This window comes from Dipodomys merriami, unplaced genomic scaffold (genome assembly GCF_024711535.1).
Source record: "Dipodomys merriami isolate MVZ:Mamm:240054 unplaced genomic scaffold, mDipMer1.0.p SCAF_334, whole genome shotgun sequence".
NCBI classification, from domain to species: domain Eukaryota; kingdom Metazoa; phylum Chordata; class Mammalia; order Rodentia; family Heteromyidae; genus Dipodomys; species Dipodomys merriami.
The window spans coordinates 603,948-620,375 of NW_027204871.1; positions in this window are offsets into that span (position 1 = coordinate 603,948).

Here is a 16,428-nt window from a genome sequence, read left to right on the forward strand (position 1 = left end):
ATGCCAAGCCAAAAAAATAATTAAGTCACTAACCTTGGCAGGGAGAAGTAGTTGTGGAGATGGGAGGGAAGGGATGGTAGATGTAGGGCACATGAGCATCAAAGATGGCGCTGAGAGGGAGTTGAGTGGGTAGAGCCCGAGTTGTTTATGTTAAAATCTGACTTTGTACCACAACCAGGCACAGTGACATCAGTGCTTGAACAAAAAACAGACATCAGGGAAAGTATAGAAAGCTTAGGCGCATGATAGGGTGACCTCTACAGTGATTGGTTGGTTCCTTTTCCTCCCCGTCCATGCCACGCGGTTTTTTGCTTTAAAAAGTGCTTGCTGCATGGTAATAAACAAGTTCCTGCTTGACTTGACTCCCTGCTGCATATGACTGTCTCTGGGCCTAGGGGATACTGGGAAACAGGTGAGTGACACACTTTCCTTTCCTGGGACCCCATCCATCTTCTGCGGAACTTACAAAGACTCAACATCTGGCACCCAATGTGGGGCATGAAAGGAAAATATTCTGGCTGAGGCTAAGGTGTCTCTACGGGTAAGTGAAACCCTTAGTATGGGTAATGTTATCTCACAGAAGGAAGAGGAGGGGCAACGTTAGGCCTAGAGGGAGTAAAAGAGGACTTGGGAAGTGGTAAGGAAAACGAATGGGTCAAATTCAACTTATCAGACAGAAGCATACACAGTGGAAGTCAAAATGAGGGTGAAGGTTACCCCCTCTGATGTGGGTGCCCATGACTGTCCTAGGCCCTCACCCTATTCCCGCAATTGGGGCAGAGGTATGGCGCTGTATGCGGCCCTACAGAGGGACCTGGGATGCATGGACCCTTATAGACCTTCCAAGGAGGGACCGAGAATCAGGGATGTAACCTATGTGAAGTCCTTCCTGGGAGCCGCCACCCGGGAGCCCTGACCCTGGGCCAAAGGATTCACTTCCCCAAGAATATTTGGTCAATCTGGCACCAGGAGCTAACAGACCATTGGAATAGTATCCATGGGAAGCAAAGGATCTTAAAGAGCTCCGCAAGGTGGTGGTGGAGGATCGCCCAAACTCTCCTTGGACCTAGACCCTATTGCAGGACATTGCTCATCACCCATGTGTCCCTGAGGATTGGCTGGATGTGGCCAAAGCCGTCCTCGCAAATTCTCAGTTTATTAAATGGTGTGCTTTCTTTAAGGAGGAATGCAGAGTGTGGGTGGAGAATAACTAGCAGGCTCAACCCAGGATACTTATTATTTAAGCCATGTTAACAGGGACAGGGACAGGGTACTCCAACAGGCCACAATACCTGTCCTGTACCATGACCAGGTGAGGCAGGCAGAACTTGCAGCGTGGTACAAATTGGATGAAGGGCCCACTGAGTTCCCCATATCAAGAGTGAGACAAAAACTGGGTCAGCCTCTACCTGATTTTATAGACCGATTCCAACAGAGTGTTCTCCGCAAGTAGCCGTCAGGGAACCTCCCAGATCAACTTGTAAAGCTACTGGTTTGGGAAGGGATGAAGGCAGGCCACAGCATGGCATGCGTGGGATTGAGAGAGAGTTCCCTAAGCAGATGGGTGGTGGTCTTGCAGGATGTGAGATTGCAACAGCACCAGTCCCAATCACTACCTTAGCTTTACAGGCTCAGACATCTGCAATGACTGAGGCTCTTACCCAGGCTCTGGGAGCCCAGGGGCAAGGGCCATCAGGGAGAGGGACATGTTTTGAATGCAGACAGGGGGGCCACTTTAAGCAAGACTTTTTACAACAATCCCTCATGCTAACCGGCCCGAGGGGTCCAAACCACCTACTACACTCTGCCCCAGGTGCAGGAAGGGGTACCATTGGAAAAAGGATTGTCAATCCAAAATTGATTTAGATGGGAAGCCTTTAAACTAGGGGAGGGGCATCCTCCAGCCCTGTTCACTCAAGGAGGAAACCCCTCTGCTATAAGGCCCAGGCAACCTCATGGCAGGACTACCCAGGCGCATTGGACCATCCCCCTGGTGGAAGGAATCTGCCCTAAAAGAGTATTTTCATAGGTGGAAAGTGGTTTCACTGCCTAATTGATATGAGTACATATTTAACCGTACTCAGGGAGGTTGAAGTGCCCTTGGACTGGAAGCTTGCACGTGGGCCCCAATTATTGGGTGTAGGGGGCAACTCACAGTCCAAAGAGACAGTCGCCCTTATGAAATGGACTAGCCTAGATGGAGAGCAGGAAAAGATTTGCCATTTAGTTGCAAAAAAACTTACTGCCAATTTACTAGGGCAAGTCATGCTAAGACAAATGGATTCCATGGTCACGACAGACCATCAGGCATCCTATGATGATATCCTGGATGGAGAAGAAGCACAAAGGCTTAAACAGGGTCTAGAGGGATTTAAGGAAAAGGATATTTTTAACTTTCATAATTACAAAGAAGAACATAAGGGACCCACTAGGGTGCACCCCCAATCCTAAAGGCCATTGCCCGCTGAGTACCTCCCATAGATGGTAACCAGGAAGCCCTAATTGGGTGGAGCAGTGGCTATTGACCAAACCTAAACTTGTAGCCCTCCAACTTTTGGTGGAGGAACAGATAAACATTGGGTATATACGTCCTTCTGTGAGTCCTTGGAACACACCTGTATTTGTTATCCAAAAAGCATCTGGGGCCTGGTGCATGCTCCAAGATCTACATAAGGTAAATGAAAGGATGGAGCTAGTAGAAATACCCCTAAGAGGTATGCCCTGGACTCCCACTATACATTCAGAATATACCTTGGTTGTGATAGATATTAAAGATTGTTTTACTTTCTATCCCCCTGCATCCAGATGACTGCAAGAAATTTGCCTGTTGGGTCTTCGTCCATCCCATGAAAGACAGATGGGGCCCAAGAAAGGTAAATGTGGCTGTTTGCCAGTTCCCCAGCCTCCCTTAGCCCAAAAGACAATCAGACGCAGCGGGAGTCAAGTCAAGCAGGAACTCGATTATTAACACAGAGAAAGCCCTTTTTAAAGCAAAAGACTGTGTGGGAGGGGAGGAAATGTAACCAACCAATCACTGTAAAGGTCACACCTTATCATGCACCTAAGCTTCCACGAGCTGTTTACACACTGAACGTGAACACATCCAGCTCTGCACACTCTACTTCCTCTCAGGGCCATCTTTGATACCTGTGTGCCCCACAGATTTTCCCCCCCCCTCTATATTTTAATGGCAACTCCACCTTCCAGTTAGTTATCCTTTTCCCCTCCTCTGTAAAGATTATTTTAACAGGATTCCATTGATAAGAATAGCATTGGCCACACAGGGGTTTCGAGGCAAGTCTGGGGGGCGAGATTTGCCAGACAAGAATAGGGAGGGCCCTTGTGCAAGATCTAAGATCCGGTCCCAGTTACCTCACATCCCCATCTAGCACAGTAATAAACAGCCCCACAACAGTTAGAAATGTCCCAAGCAGTTCTATTAATTCTGGGGCATATATATAAGTCAGTATCTCATGAAAACAAGGAAAATTTAAAACAAACTCTGCAGACATAGCAAAGCAATCCCAGGCACCTGGTGTCTTTTAAGTAAGCCAGTTCTTTTATGTGCCTTCAAGCAGGCACAGGGGTCAAGATGACCTTTAAACTTTCCTGTTGGCTTATAACACCCCCTCTGTGTTTAAAGAAGCAAAGTAGCCTGTCTTAGGTTGGGTGGATCACCTTGTCTGCTTCACCTGTCTTTGGGAACTTCTTCAGAACGAAGCTGAAGGCCATGTCTTATGTTGGTCAGACTGACACCCCCCCGCTTACCCATCTCTGGCTGTGGTTCCTCTCGGGGGAAATTCACTCACTTGGAGCTTGATCTTATGTAAGTGGCTGGCTAATTTCATAAGAGTTTTGCAGTGCACCTATAATGCAAGGATGACATAGAAAAACAATCAACAAAAGCATTCCCAGGCCAAGCAATTTCATTAGCAGTCCTTTAACATTATTCAGGGATGAGATAGCAGTCTTTGCCACTTCAGATTCCATAGGTGTGGAATTTAGATTTTAGACATGTTTATAGGAAAGCATAACAAAAGGTGGTTGTACAAGCAAGTATTAAAAGAACAATTAGAGCAGGTAACATTAAAATAAGTTGCTCCTACAGATATATTAAATGGTCCATACATAATGACATAGGGTGATCAAAATGAAGGTCAGACCTTCAAAGTTACAGCTTCTCTTGTAGTCTATTGATGATTTCTGCATTGTCACTGCTGATCACTGTCCAGGTCACCTGTTGGGGTTGATGTGGATTCTGTAGCCAATGCTGGGACTGGGAGTGCCAGGACAGCCATCAGCTGTAGTATCACAATCTGCAATTGTTAGAGGACACAAGAGCTTCTCAAGGGCTGGTTGTCCTTGGGGATGGTTAGTAGTTATCTTTTTAGCTTTCCCTCCTGTAAACACAAGCCTCGGCCACCATAGCCATTTTCTTTTCTTGTTGGTTAGTTTATCCTTTGGTATCCTCTGGTATACAGGAAATGGGTAAAATCTTAAAGTTCCTAGCAAGGATCCTAATGGGCACTCGCTCGCTATGGGAAAATGCATCCAAATCCCCTGCCCATGGTCCTTCCACCTGACTTTCAATTGGGGCTTAGGGTTTAGTTGTCCCCAGTGCTTCTGAAATCTGGATTCAGTTGCCCCTTTTGAAAAATTTGAAATGTTAACTGTATATGGGGGTCCACTCCCCCTTTTTTAATAATTGATTCTTAAGACATTGGTGATTTCTTTTTATAATTGTTTGGCCTTGGGAATTATAGGGAATGAATGTAGTATGATTAATGTGCCATATGTCAAAAAACTTTGACATTGCATTACAAACAAAAAAAGGTCCATTATCAGTTTTAACTTGTGCTGGTAGAACAAAGGTGGCAATGCATTGAAGAAAATGTGCTTGTGAATGTTTAGTTCTTTCTCCTGTATGTGCTGTTGTCCAGCATGCTCCTGAGTAGGTATCTATAGAGACAAAGATATATTTAAACTTACCAAAGGCTAGGAAATGAATAACATCCATTTGCCAGAGGACAATAGGTTTAAGGCCTCTGCAATTTACCCCTAAGAGCTGGCATGTTTTACAGGTATGTATTATTCTTTTGAGGTCCTTTACAGGAATCTGAGGAAATCTATGTTGAAGACCTCTCCAATTAATGTGGGTTAAATCAGGTAAGCGGGTGGCCTCTTGTAACGTTAAAGCTTGTGGGCCAGTAGCTAACTGGTCCACCCAATTATTGCCCATGTATAAAAACTCAGGAAGTTTTGAATGCACTCTCAAATGTTGAATACGAATAGGGGCTCCACTTCCATCTAATAGGCCCTTAAGGGTATCCATAAGGGGGAAAATAGGGTTTCCATCCAGCTTAATATGTGCCTGGGGAATATGAGGGACCATATATACACTATCAGAAGGCAAATTAAAAGGTTTTTGAATGTCCTGAAGGGCCATAATTATGGCCAGCATTTCTTTATATTGTACTGACCATTGACAAGGTTGAATTCTTTCTTGGTTTGGGGTCTTTCGTTGTTCCTCAAAGGCTGCATACACAGAGCCTGATTTACCTCTGTCAGTAAAAACATGGAGGGCCCCAGGAATAGGTGTAGGAGAAAAGAGAAAAGCCATTTTGAGGGGAAGTCGCCATAACATGACATAATGGCATAATGCCCATAATGGCAGTGAATTTGGCCTAGAAACCCTTCCAGAGACAGAACAAGATCAGCATTGGCTCGAGTGAGCCACTCAACGTTTGCCATCCAAAAAGGAAAAACAATGGAGTGAGGGTCCAGGCCATAATGCCTTTGGGCTTGGGTCCTTCCTTGATGATAGTATCGGCAAGTTGGTCTGCCTGAGAATACACCCGAGGTGTGCCTTCCAAGGGAGTGTGAACCCATTCTAATGGCTCTCCCCCTTTGAGTTAAAACTGCAGAAATCAATTTAACACATGCAAACAAACAGAGAGAAATGGGCTCAAAAATAGAATACGTCTTCAGGGAAACTTCATCCAGGGCTTTTTTGAAGTGCAAAAATATTTCCCGATGGCTGTCTGTACTTGTAATAAGTTCTTGGGGCATCCTGTCTTTTAGTAGGGCAAATAAGGGCACAAGACTATCTTTAGGGACAGGAACCCATGGCAACAGCCAATTGATTTCCTCTAAAATACTCTGAAGTTGGGTTAAGGTTAGAGAGGCTGGAATATTCAGCAAAGGCTTAAGGGGGCTGGCCTGAGTCAAGGTAAGGTAGGATCCGAGCACCTTAAAAGGAGGAACCTTTGGAATTTTATTGAGGGCTATGGTAAAACCCCCTCTATTAATATGGTAAAAACCTGGGCCAGAAGGACCTCCAGGCAGCCTGGGTCTTGGTGCCCCAGAATTATGTCATCCATGTAGGCATAGGCAAGAGAGGTATCTGAACCCAGCACAGGCCCTAAAAATGTGGCCAAGTATTGTTGGCAAAAGGCCGGGTTATTGGCCATTCCCTGTGGCAGCACCATCCATTCAAACCCCTGATCAGGCTGGGAAAAATTAAGAGAAGGGATGGAGAAAGCAAACTTCTTGCAGTCATCTGGGTGCAGGGGAATAGAAAAAGAAAAACAATCTTTAATTTCAATCACAACCAAGGTATATTCTGAAGGTATAGCAGGAGTCCAGGGCATGCCTCTTAGGGGCGTTCCTACTAGCTCCATCCTTTCATTTACCTTGGGTAGATCTTGGAGTATATACCAAGCAACGGAGGCTTTTTTTTTTTTAAATAAAACTTCAGATTTTTATTGGCTTGCATATTTCTTTTTTAAATTTTTTTATTGTGAAAATACTGTACAGAGGGCGTACAATTTCGTGGGCAAGATAATGAGTACATTTCTTATCAAGCATTGTAGCCTCTTCCTTTGTTTCCCCTTCCCATCCCTTCCTATCCCCTCCCTGCTCCCCTCCTGGCTTTTTGAATTACAAATACGGGTGTGTTCCAAGGATACATAGAAGGACCTATGTTCCCAATGTTTATGTGTTCCTTCACCAAAAGGTGGAGGGCTACAAGTTTAGTTTTGGTCAATGGCCATTGCTCCACCCAGATAGGGCTTCCCGGTTTCCATCTAATGAGAGGTACTGGGTGGGGGGGGGCAGTGGCCTTTAGGATTGGGGGTGCAACTGAGCGGGTCCCTTATGTTTTTCTTTGTAATTTTGAAAGTTAAAAAAAATCCTTTTCCAGGTCTGGGAAGGTGGCTCAGTGGTAGAGCACTTGCCTTGCATGCCCGAGGCCCTGGGTTCGATTCCTCAGCACCACATAAGCAAAAAGAAAAAAGCTGGAAGTGGTACTGTGGTTCAAGTGGTAGAGCACTAGCCTTGAGCTGAAGAGCTGAGGAACAGCTCCCAAGCCCAGAGTTCAGGCCCCACGACCAGACCCAAAATAAAATTCTTTTCCTTAACTCACTCTAGATCCTGTTTAAGCCTTTGTGCTTCTTCCCCATCCAGTATATCATCATAGGATGCTAGATGGTCTGTAGTGACCATGGCATCCATTTGTGTTAGCATGTCTTGCCCTAGTAAATTGGCAGTGAGATTTTTTGACACTAAAGGGCTTATCTTTCCTGTTCTCCATCTGGGCTAGTCCATTTCATAAGGGCAACCATCTCTTTGGACTGTGCGTTGCCCCCTACCCCCAATATAGGGCGCCTGGGTGTGAGCTTCCAGTCCAAGGGCACTTCATCCTCCCTGAGTATGGTTCGATCTACCCTCGTGTCAATTAAGCAGTGAAACCTCTTTCCGTCTATGAGAATACTCATTTTAGGGCAGAATCCTTCCACCAGGGGACTGTCCAATGGGCCTGAGTTGTCCTGCCATGAGGCTGCTTGGGCCTCAGAGCAGAGGGGTTTCCTCCTTGAGTGAACGGGGTTGGAGGATACCCCTCCCCTAGTTTAAAGGCTTCCCATCTAAATCAACTTGGATCAACAATCCTTTTTCCAATGATACCCCTTCCTGCACCTGGGGCAGGAATTCACTATAATCCCCAAGGGCAAGCAATTATAGAAAGAAATCACCAATGTCTTAAAGAGCAATTATTAAAACAAAAAGGGGGAGTTAATCCCCTTATACAGCTACAGAGAGCTTTGTTTACCATTAACATTTTAAATTTTTCAAAAGGGGCAACTGAATCCAGATTTCAGAAGCACTGGGGACAATTAAACCCTAAACCCCAAGTGAAAGTCAGGTGGAAGGAACCCTGACACAACAATGGAGGGGACCGGACCCCCTAGTTACCATGTGCAAGGGATTCAGATATTTTTTTCCCATAGGGAAGACAGCCCCCATTTGGATCCCGGCCAGGAACCTTAAATTTTTAGCAATTTCCTCTATACAGGAGGATGCCAATGATAAACTAACCAACAAGGAAAGAAAATGGCTATGGTGGTCGAGGCTTGTGTTTCAAAGAGGGAAAGCTAAAAAGATAACTACTAACCATCCCTAAGGGCAACCAACCCTTGAGAAGCTCTTGTGTTCTCTAACAATTGCAGATGGTGATACTCCAGCTGTTGGCTGTCCTGATGCTCCCAGTCCTGGCAATGGCCCTAGGGAATCCACACCAACCTCAATGGGTGACTGGGCAATGATCAGCGCTGGCAATGGTGAAATCATCAATAGTACTATAAGAGAACCTGTCCCTTCGACTTGGTGGCCTTACCTTCATTTTGATATCTGTGACCTGCCTAGAGGATCTTGGGATGTTGGAGATTAGGCTTCCCTTACCAAGGACAACCTGAGTGTGGGGGCCCACAAGAATGCCCCATGCCTCATGTTTGGTACCCCCAATACACAGGCTGCACCCATGCTTTAAAGAGGGCAACCATATGAGATACTGACTGTTATATATGTCCCAGAGTAATTGAACTGCTTCAGAACTTTCTAACTATGATGGGGCTGACATTTATTAACTTTTACTGAGGAGGGAAAACAGATAACTAACTGGGAGGTGGGCAGGTTGTGGGGGCTGCGGTTATTTCAAAAAAGATAGAGACCAAGAGATCCAACTCATGGCTCTCTGCATCCATTAAGATTAGCTCAGTGCCAAAGATTACCCCATACCTTAGGTGAACCACGGAAAGAGGAGGTGGCAATTGGACAAACCTCGTAAGAGTTGCCCTGACCCGAACCTCAGCAAAGAGATGGATCTGCCATTAAAACAAAAAGGAATCTGTAGGGCACATGGACAGCAAAGGTGGCGCTGAGAGGGAGTTGAGTGGGCAGAGCCCAAGTTGTTTATGTTAAAATCTGACTGGTTAACACAACCAGGCGAAGTGACTTCAGTGCTTGAAAAGCTCGCGGACAGCAGGGAAAGTATAGAAAGCTTAGGTGCATGATAGGGTGACCTCTACAGTGATTGGTTGGTTCCTTTTCCTCCCCTTCCATGCTACTCAGTTTTTTGCTTTAAAATCGCTTGCTGCGTGATAATAAATGAGTTCCTGCTTGACTTGATTCCCTGCTGCATCTGTTTGTCTCTGGGCTTAGGGGAGGCTGGGGAACAGGCAAGCCACACACTACCTTTACTCAGACCCTGTCCATCTTCCACGGGACAGAAAAAAGATCCAACAGGTAGGAAGAGAACAAAGGAGGAAGACACAATGCTCAATAGGAAATATACTCATTACTTTGTGCATGTAACTGTAACCCCTCTGTACAACATTTTTACAATAAAAAACGTACAAAAATAATAGTGTTCAAAGATGCACTTTGGTTCTGAGGGAAGGATATCTGAATAGCTGTACAAAATTCTACATTGCTTTTTAAAAAATGTTCAGTATGGAACTGAATAAATATATCTGCTTCCATTAAAAATATTAAGTCACTGTCTTGGAACTGGTGCCAGTATTTCTGACATTGATGGTATTTCAGCTCACTGTCCTGGTAACTCTTTTACACCAATGGTGAAGGGGAAGCTCACTGTCCTTTAGGAAAAGAAATTCAATCTAGTGTACCAAGGGCCTGAATTAATGCCCTGCAATGTAAAAAATATTTCTATACATGTGTAATATATGACATATATGTACATATGCATGTTTATTATACACTGATTATTATTATTGATTTTGTATTCATTTTATAGTTTATTGTATTTAATATTATTATATATATAATATTTATTATGTTTGTACAGCTATTATAAAATTATACACAATAAAGGCTGGGAAGTTGGCTCAGTGCTGGAGCACTTGCTTTGCATGCATGAGGCCCTGGGTTTGATGCCTCAGCACCACATAAGCAAAAAGAAAAAAGGCAGAAGTGGGGCTGTGGTTCAAGTGGTGGAGAGCTAGCCTTGAGTTGAAGAGCTGAGGGACAGCACGCAGGCCCAGAGTTCAGGCCCCACGTCTGGACCCAAAAAAAATTATACACAATAAATTAAGTCATTGACTCATTTTTCATTAATACTTTATTAAGTGTTGAAACATGAAACTTAATTAAATGGAGACATTTGTCACATTCATCATATGTTTAGATTCTGTCCCCAGTTTGAGCTTTGTCTTGTTTATCTTTGAACAACTTCCTATAGGGATTTCTTTATATGATTTCTACTCAGAAGCCTTTCCTTGAGGATAAGCAAGTTGCAGGATAAAATTGTAAGGGTGGGGCTGGGAATGTGGCTTAGTGTTAGAGAGCTTGCTCAGCATGCATAAATGACAGGGTTTGAATCCTCAGTGCCACATACTCAGAAAGTTTCAGGAGCTGTGGAGTGGCTGAAGTGGCAGAGCACTAGCCTTGAGAAAAAGAAGCTCAGAGACAGTACCCAGGGCCTAAGATCAAGTCCCAGGACTGGCAAAACACATGGAACCTTTGCTTCTCAGGAGGCAGAGATCTGAAGACCACAGTTCCAAGACAGCCTAGGCAAGGAAAGCCTGTTAGACTCTTATCTCCAATGAACCACCAAAAGACCCTTGTGGCACTGTGGCTCAAGTGGTAGAGTGTTCACCGTAAGCTGAAAGACTCAGGGATAGTGCCCTGGCTTCAGTATCAGACGCACAACTGGAAAAAGAGTGAGAGATAATCAAAGTATTTTTCCTATTTGCTAATTTTGAGAACATTTTTTGGAAAATGAACACTGATGTACACCAGAACTGGAGTCAGAGCTCCAGGTCCAAGCTTAGTAGATCTATATGCCCAGCCACTCAAACTCTAGCATTGTAACCTTGTGTCCTACAATGTTCTGAATGGTCCAATGTTGAAAGGCTTAATATGCTCCCCAAGCCCTTTGTGATAAGCACTTGACTTCTATTGCCAATGTCATTACAGTTCTGAAACTAGCAGAGCACCAGAAACTCAAGCCTATGACACTAGCTCAGGAGGCTGAGGTCTCAGGATCACAGGGTGAAGCCATCCAGGGCAGAAAAGTCTATGACACTTTGACTTCCACTTCTGAAAGGTCAGATGTTGAAGAGCTTCCTGTGTTTCGCTTGGTGATGAGAGGTTACTTGCACTCTAAATGTTCTTATAGTTCTCAAGGTATAGAAACAGGAAAGAAACATTGTTGACCCATCCTGGGTTCAAATGAAGTTCTCAGGATCCAAGCCTTCACCCTGTTAGCCGAAAGAACTCCAGTGTAACACTGAATTTGAAGGACAGAAAACAGTTCCAAAAGACCTTGGCCTGCAGGATTAGGAGGCAGAATGTACACACTCAACACGGAAGTGAGCTGCAGAACCACTTCATTCATTCCAGGCACAGGCAGCAATAGGGGAAAACTGAAATAGTTGTTAGAGTTACATCAGAGTCAGACTTTCCTCAGCCTCTTCAAACAATGACGAATTAAACTTCCTCCCTCAGGTGAATGGACAATCAGGCTCTCTTTAGGTTAATAATAGAGAGCCAGTTAATAGGGGGGAGTGGGTTTTTGACTCTCCATCTCTCAGATTTGAAGGACCTTCTACCTCTGCCAGTCCATTCTCCTTCCTTCATTCTCCACATCATTAATGCAAATTCCCACTCCAAGGAGAGGCGGGGCCCTTTCTCTATTATCGCCAAGCACCTGAGTTAGAACCTGGCTCTGGCCTCTTGGCTCTGAGGCCTTCAGCTGCCTGAGAAGTAGGTCAGAGACAGTATTTCTGCTCTGAGGTTGTGTGAAGGCGATGCTGGTGGCTTGGTGCACTGCAGAAGGCCTCATGACTGGGAATTGTTCCCTTCTTTCTTCCTGATTCTTCCAGATTCACCTATCTATCTATCTATCTATCTATCTATCTATCTATCTATCTATCTATCTATCTATCTATCTATCTATCTATCTATCTATCTATCTATCTATCTATCTATCTATCTATCTATCTATCTATCTATCTATCTATCTATCTATCTATCTATCTATCTATCAATCTATCTATCTATCCATCTATCTATCTATCTATCCATCCATCCATCTATCTATCTATCTATCTATCTATCTATCTATCTATCTATCTATCTATCTATCTATCTATCATGTATCTATCTACCTACCTACCTACCTACTTACCTACCTACCTACCTACCTACCTACCTACCTACCTACCTACCTACCTACCTACCTACCTACCTAGTGAGCTAGCTATCTCTTTGCCAGTTCTTAGGTTGAACTCAAGGCCAGGGCACTGTCTCTAGCACTCTACTACTTGAGCCACAGCACCAATTCTGGCTTTTTCTGTGTATGTGCTATTGAGGAATTGAACCCAGGGCTTCTTGCATGCTAGGCAAACACTTATTCACTAATTCACATTCCCAGACTACTCATCTTTTTCTTAATGGTAGTTTTTATGTAGGTATGCTACCATCTAATGCTCCCAAGTTTAATTTTCTGAATACTGGTTACTTCTAGGAACCCTGATCTTCTCTTCCTCTGTCTGATTTGTGATTGTTCCTGCCTTGACCTCATAATAAAATTTATAATAAAATTTAAATAAAGACTGCTGAGAGCTTAAGTGTGCATCATATAAGGACATAGGCCTGGAACCCTGGAAGAGAAAATCCATGGGTCAAAAGGAAGAGAATGATGTGGTATATGCAACAAGCATATCTGAAAAATAAATCAGTAAATAAAAGCAGAAGCAATGCATATGGTCTGTTTGCACTCAGGGAGGTAATATAAACACATAAGTAGGTAGGGCACTGATACATAACTTGGCCTTCTCTTTTGAATTTGTGTGGCCATCCCAGGGCTTAAACTCAGGGCCCCATGCATTCCTCAGCTCTTTCGCTCAAGTCTGAGGCTCTACCACTGCCACAGCTCCACTTCCAGCATCTGGTCATTAATTGCATATAAGGGCCACCAAGGCTTGCCTGTCCTGTCCTGTATCTCCTGCTCAGCTCTCTCAAAGCTGGAGGTCTACCATCAGCACCACTGCTCCACTTCTGCTTTTCTAGTGGTTTATTGGAGATAAGAGTCTCACAGACTTTCCTGCTCAGGCTGCCTTTGGATGGCGATCCCTTGAGGAGGCTTCAAGCAGCTTTCCTCAGGGATTCGCTGAGAAGCTGCTCCATGCAAAACCTTAGTCTAAATCTTGGGAGATCCTAGGAAAACAGAAACATGAGAATGCTTCTAGTGTGTTCTAGGTTGGAGACCCATAACACTCATACCTATTAGATCATTTTATAGGCAAAAGGAGCAAAGCAGACAGTACAAGGATCACTCCAGCTCTCAGTCCTCTCATCCTGAGACAGTGAATTCACAGCAGCTCAAAGGAAAGTGACAGAGCTGGCATGAACTGTGGACCTTAGCTCCTAAATCCTATGACACTCATTTCTCACTTTTGTCTTCTAACCTGTGAACAGAGTGATACATGAGGAGAGAAAATCCTTCTCAGAGAAAGCAGCTATCCAGAACATTGGGTAGTTTACTTATAAATTCAAACTTATGGAATGACTCTGTGAAGAAGTTAGATTGTCCATATTAAAAAATGAAGAAGAAAAAAAAGGCAGGTGCCAGTGTCTGCTGACTATAATCCCAGCACCTCTTAGGAGGAATCCATCCCAGTTAGGAGAGTCCTTGACATGCTTTTTCTAAAAGATAACAGAAAAACCCAGAAGTGGGACTGTGATTCAAGGGTAAAGCACTACCTTTGAGAAAAAGGATCTCAGGGACAATCCCTAGGCTCATAGTTCAATCCCAGGACCTCCCCCTCCCCCAAAAGAGCCTTTACCTCCATGTTTTGTGTATGTATGGATGTATTCCTATAGGTTAAGCTCCAGAGTAGCTATTATGAATGGCACCAAGCTAGGAAATTTGTTCTCAATTCAATGATTTCATAGCTCAGAGATGGCTTTCATGACATTGCATGTTCTGGGGCTCCCCTAAGTGGGCCCAGTGTAGCCTGAGAGTTTCTCTGTACCCCAGGCCTGCTGGAAGAAGTCTCACTCATTGTCTGAACAGGCAGACAAAAGGCCTAACTCCTACACAGCTGTGTAACGAGCAACTCCATCTGGGCCAATTGGTCAGGATGAGTGTGGGCAAGCTCCGAAGGCCAGGAGAAAAAAAGCCTCTTTGTATCCCAAGCTATCTCTCTCCCCAGTGCTCTCTTTTGACAGGAAGCCTTCATTTGTGCCACCTCCAGTGGGAAGCCAAGTTCCCTGCACTTATTCTGCCTTTGTGAGACTATGTTCTGGTGATCATATACATTGCTAAATGTAATTCAGGAGTCCTTCTGGCAGACAACTAGGGTGCTGAACCTAACGATGATGGGCCTATGAAGCCTCTCCTAGGTTTCTTGAACCTTGGGAAATCCAAACACATGTTGGATATCACAATACTTCCTGTCATATGGGGCTGGTGAAGCTCTTGAGATTTTGAAACCTTTGACCTCTCCTAGTTGGAACCTGGGTGGCTAGGTATTGATTGTGAACACAGGGCCTGGATGCTGGCCATGAGCTCAGAGCAGAACTCTATTGCTTGAACATTTTGTGTCACAGCTTCACTTCTGCTTTCTCTCTCTCTCTCTCTCTCTCTCTCTCTCTCTCTCTCTCTCTCTCTCTCTCTCTCTCTCTCTCTCTCTCTCTCTCTCTCTCTCTCTCTCTCTCTCTCTCTCTCTCTCTCTCTCTCTCTCTCTCTCTCTCTCTCTCTCTCTCTCTCTCTCTCTCTCTGTGTGTGTGTGTGTGTGTGTGCATACACTAGTCCTGGAGCTTGAACTCAGGACCTGAGTACTGTACCTAGTTTCTCTTGTAAAAATATAGCCCTCTTCCACTTGAGCCACAGAGCCAATTCAGGCTTTTTTCTGGTAATGTTGTACTGAGTAATCAAGCCCAGGGTTTCATATATACAAAGCAGTCTACCCCTAAGGCACATTCCTAGCCCTTTACTTCAGGTTTGTTAGTTTGTTTCTGTCTTTTTGTTGTTGTTGTTGTCGGTTGTAGGAGTTGAAGTCTGGGTCTGGGTTCTATCCCTGAGTTCTTTAGCTCAAGTCTTGTGCCCTACCATTTTAGCCACAGTGCCACTTCAGGTTTTCTCATGGTTCATTGGAGCTAAATGTCTCTAGGACTTTCCTGCCCAGGCTAGCTTAGAACCATTACCTTCAGATCTCATCCTCCTGAGTAGTTAGGATGACAGGCATGAGCCACAAACACCCAACTTCCACTTAAGGATTCTTAGTGGTGAATTGGAGATAATAATCTCATGGGACCTTTAGTGTCTGCCATAGTTTGGAATCCAGATCCTCTGATCTCAGCTTCCTGAGAAGGCAGGATGACAGACCTCAGCTATAAACCCCTAGGCCATGTTACTTTGCTGCAAGGGGGTCTTTGGCTCCACGTGTTGGAGTGCTAGCCAAAAGCTCAAGAGGTAAGGGTCAGTGCCTAGGCCACGAGTTCAAGGTTCATGTCTGAGAAAACAAACAATTGTCTGCAGGAAGCAACTCACCCACTCTTCAGTAATAAATAATTTTGTCCCTGCCATGAGGACATATCTGAGCCTCAATATTCTTGTCTGCATAATCATCTCTGTTTTGGAGCTCTTACAAGCACCAGATGAAAGAATGAACCCTGTGAAGGACACAGCACATGGCACTCTTTGAAAGACTCAGCACACAGCATCATGTGAAATACTCAGCACACTGGACCCTGTGAAGGACTCAGCACATAACACAATGTGCAGGACTTAGCACAGAGCACCCTATGAAGGACTCAGCTTATAGCTCTATTCCACAAGTTGTCATTAGAATTAGGGTGCTTTCATCAGTGTCACCATTGTTTGAGGAATGTTTCACATATCACACAAGTTCACGTCTATGGGGCTGAGAAGTGACTCAGTGGTAGAGCGCTTGCCTTGCAAGCATGAAGCCCTGGGTTCGATTCTCCAGCACCACATAAGCAAAAAGGAAAAAAGCCGGAAGTGGCACTGTGGCTCAAATGGTAGAGCACTAGCCTTGAGCTGAAGAGCTGAGGGACAGCGCCTAGGCCCAGAGTTCAGGCCCACGATCGGACCAAAACAAAAAA